The following is a 6,647-nucleotide window of genomic DNA, read 5'->3' as shown; positions in this document are numbered from 1 at the left end:
TCCTTCCACCCCTCCCCACGGGGAGAGAGTGTTGGAAAGGGGGAGCTGTGGCTTCCAGAGAGGGCGGTGACCACGAGGGGCTGTGGCTCCCATGCCCCCTCTCCTTCCTGACTGCTGCCTGCAGCCACCCCCCACCCCTGTGCTCCAAGGTAAAACTAGCAGAGTTCACAGGCCTGAAAGTGGGATTCTGCTTCTCACCGCTCTGCTGGGACGGCGGCAGCCGTGGCGGTGCAGGGCTGCACAGAAGCACCAGGGTGGCCTGAGCAACCGGAGGGCCTCGGTCACCAACAGGAGGCAACAGGGGGATGATGCGTGAGAGGCCATGCTTCTGAAGGCCTCTGCCTGGTGGGAGCCCAGGCAACCGGGTGCCCTTGCCCCAGCCCCGGGGTCGGCTCACCCAAGCCTCACGTCGGGGTCTCCACAGGCGAAAGCGTCCATACCCAGGCTCTGGGCCCCTGACTCTCTGTCCAGCGGTCACTCCCTCTAACGCGTCACGTGACCCTCCTGGGGAGAGTTCCCTGAACTGCAGACCGGGTGTCCCTGCTCTGTGAATGCCCCCCACCCATCAGCTCTGCCATCACCCCCATCCTACTCCAGAGGCCTCCTCCACCCACCATGGGCTGCCCGGACCAGCCTCGGGGACCTTTCACAGGACACTCGGTCAGAGGCCTGGCTCAGGGCCCGGACAGAGGGCGGCTGGCCCGTGCTGGTACAGGACCGAGGGAGGGTCTAGGGCCCCGGGGTGTGCACAGGGCTCCCGCTCCGGCCGAGTGAGGTCTGGGCTGTGCCATCAGGCAGCTTCAGGTGGACGCAGTGCTCAGAGCTTCCTGCACCCCTTGTCCCTCGAGGCCCCGAGTTGGCTGCGCCCTGTGTGGGTCAGGCCAGGACTCCCTCAGTCAGTGACCCGGATCCAGCAAGGACTGAGTTGGGGGACAACAGAGCTGGCCCTTGAGGGGAGTGGGCTTCAGGCTCAAGAAACCCTTCCCAGAAAGGCAGGCCATAGAGAGAAGCCACCACCCAGGAGCGCCAAACCCCCGGCCCCCCCCTCCTCCCTCCAGTGGCACCCAGAGTGAGGCCAGGCCTGTGTGGGTCCCACTGGAGGGTTTCACACCCAGGAGGCACAGGGAGATGCCTGTCTGCTCAGTTGGGGAAGGGTCTTCCTTTGGTCCCGGGTCGGGGCCCTCTCCTGGCTGTGCTTGTGTCTGGGGAGCCTGGCAGCCCTGGTCAAGCATCAGGGGTGGTGGGGAGGGGCGGGCGGCTGAATCCAGGCCCCTTTCCCCTAGGCCCGGCGTAGGGTGGGGCCCCAGGCCTGCCCCAGGGGGCAGGGAGGCCGCAGCAGCCAGGCCTGTGCAGGCCACGGGACTGTCCAGCCCGGAGCGTCAGACGAAGCACGCCATCGGGCTTTCTTTCCTCTTTCCTCAGAAGGCCTGCTGCTAGCTCATCAGCGCACCCGGAGCCGTCAGCCTGCAGCCCCGGGAGTGCGGAGGAGTCCGGGTCCCCGGCCAGCTTCTCTGGATCGTGTCCACCACCTCGGAGGGGCCGACGAGGTGATGCAGGACGGCGACCCCCTCATCCACTGCAGAGTCCAAGGCCCTGTTGTCCCCGTCACCCACCGGTCCACCGCCGGCCAGGGGGCTGTCCTGGCGCCACGGGAGCCGCTGAGGAAAGCAGTCGAGGCGGCGCCTCTCAGAGCATTTGCTCTCAGGCGCCACTGGGTAAGTGCCACGCAGAGAATCACAGAATCAAAACAGCGGAGCCGGAGAGACCTGGAGCCTGTTAGTGCGGGTGGCCAAGCCGGGCCTCGGGCTGAGTGACCCAGTGTCCCATGCTCCAGGCAGCAGCCCTGCAGGCGGGAAGGAGGTCCTGAGCCAGGTGGGGGAGGGCTCGATCGTGCCTCCCAGGGCCAGGCTGCCCCCCACCCAGCCCCGTACCCAGGGGTTCAGAAGGGCCTGCGTCCCACACTGCCTCTTGGGGGTGAGAAACACGCGGAAGGTGTGATTTCCACACCTGTGCTACAGGTGCAGGTGGCATGGCCCAGACGGGTGAGACTTGCGTCCACCTTGCGCGGGTGGGAGCCCTGGAGGCCCCGGGGGCATTCCCCTCCCCAGGAGAAGGAAGAGGCTGGGTGAAAGGTCCCATCCCTGAAGGACAAGGTAGTGCCGGGCATCACGTCGCAATTACAGCAGAAAAGGAAAAATGATAGAAATGGAAGGCGTCTCAGACCACGGGGAGGAGTTCCCCGCCCCCGGAGGAGCCCAGGCAGTCGCTGAATAAAGACAGCTGTCGCCGGGGAGCGGGGCTGCGCCATGCCAGGATGGTGCTTCTCGGGCCAGATAAGCAGGGGCGCCGGGGCCACCACACGTTCGGGGGGACGCCGTGGAAAAGGCGAAGGGGGGGGTCTCCCTTGATCCGGGTTGTGCCATAGATGGTTGGCGCCTCGTCTTGGCCAGTGGGATGGCCTGGCAGCCTTGGGGCTGGCGCCGGTGCGGGCCGGGAGGCTCTCGAGGCCCTGGGCCTGGTGCCTGGCCTGCTGCCTGCCCAGGCCTGGCTAAGGGTCTGGAACCACCTCCTCCCTTCCCCCAGGCATCGGGGAGCCAGCCCTCCTACCCCTTCTCCCTTTCCTGGGGGCCTGGGTGTGGGAGATTCTCTGACCCAGGCCCTGCCCGAACCCAAGGTGGCCAGTTCAGGGCCAGGTTCCAGGTGTCCTCCATGAGAAGCAGGACCCTCCACCAGTGGCCCTTTAGCTGCCCAGTGCGCCACCCTGTGTCCGGGCTCTGCTCCCCACACCTACGTACCCTCCCCCTGATGAGACTCCTGGAGGACCCCAGCCCAAGTCCCCCCAAATCTACCTGTCCCCCCACATGCTCACCCACAAGCAACACACCTGCTGGCCTCATCGTGCCACCCAAGGGGCCCCTCCTGCCCCCGGAACGTCCCCTTCCCGTCTCCCTCTCTGCTACCCCTATCCTGATGTCGCTTTCTCCTCCTAACACCCCCCCGCCAGGTTGCCCATGGGGGACCCCCAGGGGTGTCCCCGGACTCTGCTGGTTGGAGCAGGTCTATAAATGTCCACAGCTGTGTCCTTGCCCTCAGGCCAGCTGCTCCCCAGTCTGGCAGACCCAGGCCCGCCCCTCCCTGGTAGCCGTGTTCTAAAGGCTCCTGGGAAAGCCAAGGCTGGCCCCCGGGAGCAGGGGCAGGTTCTGACCTCAAAATTGGCCCGTGGGGTCTGAGGGGGGCTTCCTGGCTCTCAGGGATGAGGGTGCGTCCTGGGGGCATGAAGGCAGGTGGCGGGGGTGGGCAGCGCATCCACGGCAGCCATAGGCACACAGGTGTTTCTCCAAACCGTGGATGTCACCCAGTGAGTCCTGAGGCAGCTCTGCGTGGATGAGCCTTGAAAACCTCCTGCCAAATGAAAGCAGCACCCTCCCCCCCGCCCCCCCCCGAGTTGGCTGCGCCCTGTGTGGGTCAGGCCAGGACTCCCTCAGTCAGTGACCCGGATCCAGCAAGGACTGAGTTGGGGGACAACAGAGCTGGCCCTTGAGGGGAGTGGGCTTCAGGCTCAAGAAACCCTTCCCAGAAAGGCAGGCCATAGAGAGAAGCCACCACCCAGGAGCGCCAAACCCCCGGCCCCCCCCTCCTCCCTCCAGTGGCACCCAGAGTGAGGCCAGGCCTGTGTGGGTCCCACTGGAGGGTTTCACACCCAGGAGGCACAGGGAGATGCCTGTCTGCTCAGTTGGGGAAGGGTCTTCCTTTGGTCCCGGGTCGGGGCCCTCTCCTGGCTGTGCTTGTGTCTGGGGAGCCTGGCAGCCCTGGTCAAGCATCAGGGGTGGTGGGGAGGGGCGGGCGGCTGAATCCAGGCCCCTTTCCCCTAGGCCCGGCGTAGGGTGGGGCCCCAGGCCTGCCCCAGGGGGCAGGGAGGCCGCAGCAGCCAGGCCTGTGCAGGCCACGGGACTGTCCAGCCCGGAGCGTCAGACGAAGCACGCCATCGGGCTTTCTTTCCTCTTTCCTCAGAAGGCCTGCTGCTAGCTCATCAGCGCACCCGGAGCCGTCAGCCTGCAGCCCCGGGAGTGCGGAGGAGTCCGGGTCCCCGGCCAGCTTCTCTGGATCGTGTCCACCACCTCGGAGGGGCCGACGAGGTGATGCAGGACGGCGACCCCCTCATCCACTGCAGAGTCCAAGGCCCTGTTGTCCCCGTCACCCACCGGTCCACCGCCGGCCAGGGGGCTGTCCTGGCGCCACGGGAGCCGCTGAGGAAAGCAGTCGAGGCGGCGCCTCTCAGAGCATTTGCTCTCAGGCGCCACTGGGTAAGTGCCACGCAGAGAATCACAGAATCAAAACAGCGGAGCCGGAGAGACCTGGAGCCTGTTAGTGCGGGTGGCCAAGCCGGGCCTCGGGCTGAGTGACCCAGTGTCCCATGCTCCAGGCAGCAGCCCTGCAGGCGGGAAGGAGGTCCTGAGCCAGGTGGGGGAGGGCTCGATCGTGCCTCCCAGGGCCAGGCTGCCCCCCACCCAGCCCCGTACCCAGGGGTTCAGAAGGGCCTGCGTCCCACACTGCCTCTTGGGGGTGAGAAACACGCGGAAGGTGTGATTTCCACACCTGTGCTACAGGTGCAGGTGGCATGGCCCAGACGGGTGAGACTTGCGTCCACCTTGCGCGGGTGGGAGCCCTGGAGGCCCCGGGGGCATTCCCCTCCCCAGGAGAAGGAAGAGGCTGGGTGAAAGGTCCCATCCCTGAAGGACAAGGTAGTGCCGGGCATCACGTCGCAATTACAGCAGAAAAGGAAAAATGATAGAAATGGAAGGCGTCTCAGACCACGGGGAGGAGTTCCCCGCCCCCGGAGGAGCCCAGGCAGTCGCTGAATAAAGACAGCTGTCGCCGGGGAGCGGGGCTGCGCCATGCCAGGATGGTGCTTCTCGGGCCAGATAAGCAGGGGCGCCGGGGCCACCACACGTTCGGGGGGACGCCGTGGAAAAGGCGAAGGGGGGGGTCTCCCTTGATCCGGGTTGTGCCATAGATGGTTGGCGCCTCGTCTTGGCCAGTGGGATGGCCTGGCAGCCTTGGGGCTGGCGCCGGTGCGGGCCGGGAGGCTCTCGAGGCCCTGGGCCTGGTGCCTGGCCTGCTGCCTGCCCAGGCCTGGCTAAGGGTCTGGAACCACCTCCTCCCTTCCCCCAGGCATCGGGGAGCCAGCCCTCCTACCCCTTCTCCCTTTCCTGGGGGCCTGGGTGTGGGAGATTCTCTGACCCAGGCCCTGCCCGAACCCAAGGTGGCCAGTTCAGGGCCAGGTTCCAGGTGTCCTCCATGAGAAGCAGGACCCTCCACCAGTGGCCCTTTAGCTGCCCAGTGCGCCACCCTGTGTCCGGGCTCTGCTCCCCACACCTACGTACCCTCCCCCTGATGAGACTCCTGGAGGACCCCAGCCCAAGTCCCCCCAAATCTACCTGTCCCCCCACATGCTCACCCACAAGCAACACACCTGCTGGCCTCATCGTGCCACCCAAGGGGCCCCTCCTGCCCCCGGAACGTCCCCTTCCCGTCTCCCTCTCTGCTACCCCTATCCTGATGTCGCTTTCTCCTCCTAACACCCCCCCGCCAGGTTGCCCATGGGGGACCCCCAGGGGTGTCCCCGGACTCTGCTGGTTGGAGCAGGTCTATAAATGTCCACAGCTGTGTCCTTGCCCTCAGGCCAGCTGCTCCCCAGTCTGGCAGACCCAGGCCCGCCCCTCCCTGGTAGCCGTGTTCTAAAGGCTCCTGGGAAAGCCAAGGCTGGCCCCCGGGAGCAGGGGCAGGTTCTGACCTCAAAATTGGCCCGTGGGGTCTGAGGGGGGCTTCCTGGCTCTCAGGGATGAGGGTGCGTCCTGGGGGCATGAAGGCAGGTGGCGGGGGTGGGCAGCGCATCCACGGCAGCCATAGGCACACAGGTGTTTCTCCAAACCGTGGATGTCACCCAGTGAGTCCTGAGGCAGCTCTGCGTGGATGAGCCTTGAAAACCTCCTGCCAAATGAAAGCAGCACCCTCCCCCCCGCCCCCCGCAAGCCTCTCCTTACTCTAGGGATCCCCGCACCCCCTCCCTGCCCAGTGGGTGCTGTCATGCCCTCACACCAGGCCAGGAAGGGCCCTGCCCAGCGCAAGCAGGCAGGGCGACGTCAGGCCCCAGGGTTCCCTTCACATGAGACACTGTGCCCAGGTCTCATCCACCGCCCAGCAGGTACTCCGGCTGGACATGGGCCGTGTCTGTAACAGAGAAAACAGCAGATGCGTGTGTTTGTCTGTGTCCTCTCTGTGCCCTCCTGGCAGCTGAGGGCCCCCCACTTCCACAGCCCGTCACTCTGGCACAGAAACCGCCACACTGGGGAGAGATCTGTCACAGCACCGCAGCCCAGACAGCCACCATCACCAAGACAGGCCTAGGCTGGACCACCGGGCACAGGGCGGGGCTTGGCCAGCTCCTGGCAGGGCCCAGAGCACCTGGGGGCTGGGTGGCTGCAGAGCAAGGCGCCCAGGGGTCTGCCCAACCCCTCTGGGGGTCTGAGCCGGCTTCGCACTGGACAGAGGGTCTCTCTTGGGCCAGGATTCCCACCCCCGCACTCCACCTTGACCACCCCCCCCCCCAACCCTGGGCAGAGGGCCAGCCCCCAGGATCGTTCACA

The sequence above is a fragment of the Lipotes vexillifer genome, unplaced genomic scaffold, assembly GCF_000442215.2.
Source record: "Lipotes vexillifer unplaced genomic scaffold, Lipotes_vexillifer_v1.1 scaffold966, whole genome shotgun sequence".
Classification (NCBI taxonomy): Eukaryota; Metazoa; Chordata; class Mammalia; order Artiodactyla; family Lipotidae; genus Lipotes; species Lipotes vexillifer.
This window is presented reverse-complemented; position numbering follows the sequence as displayed.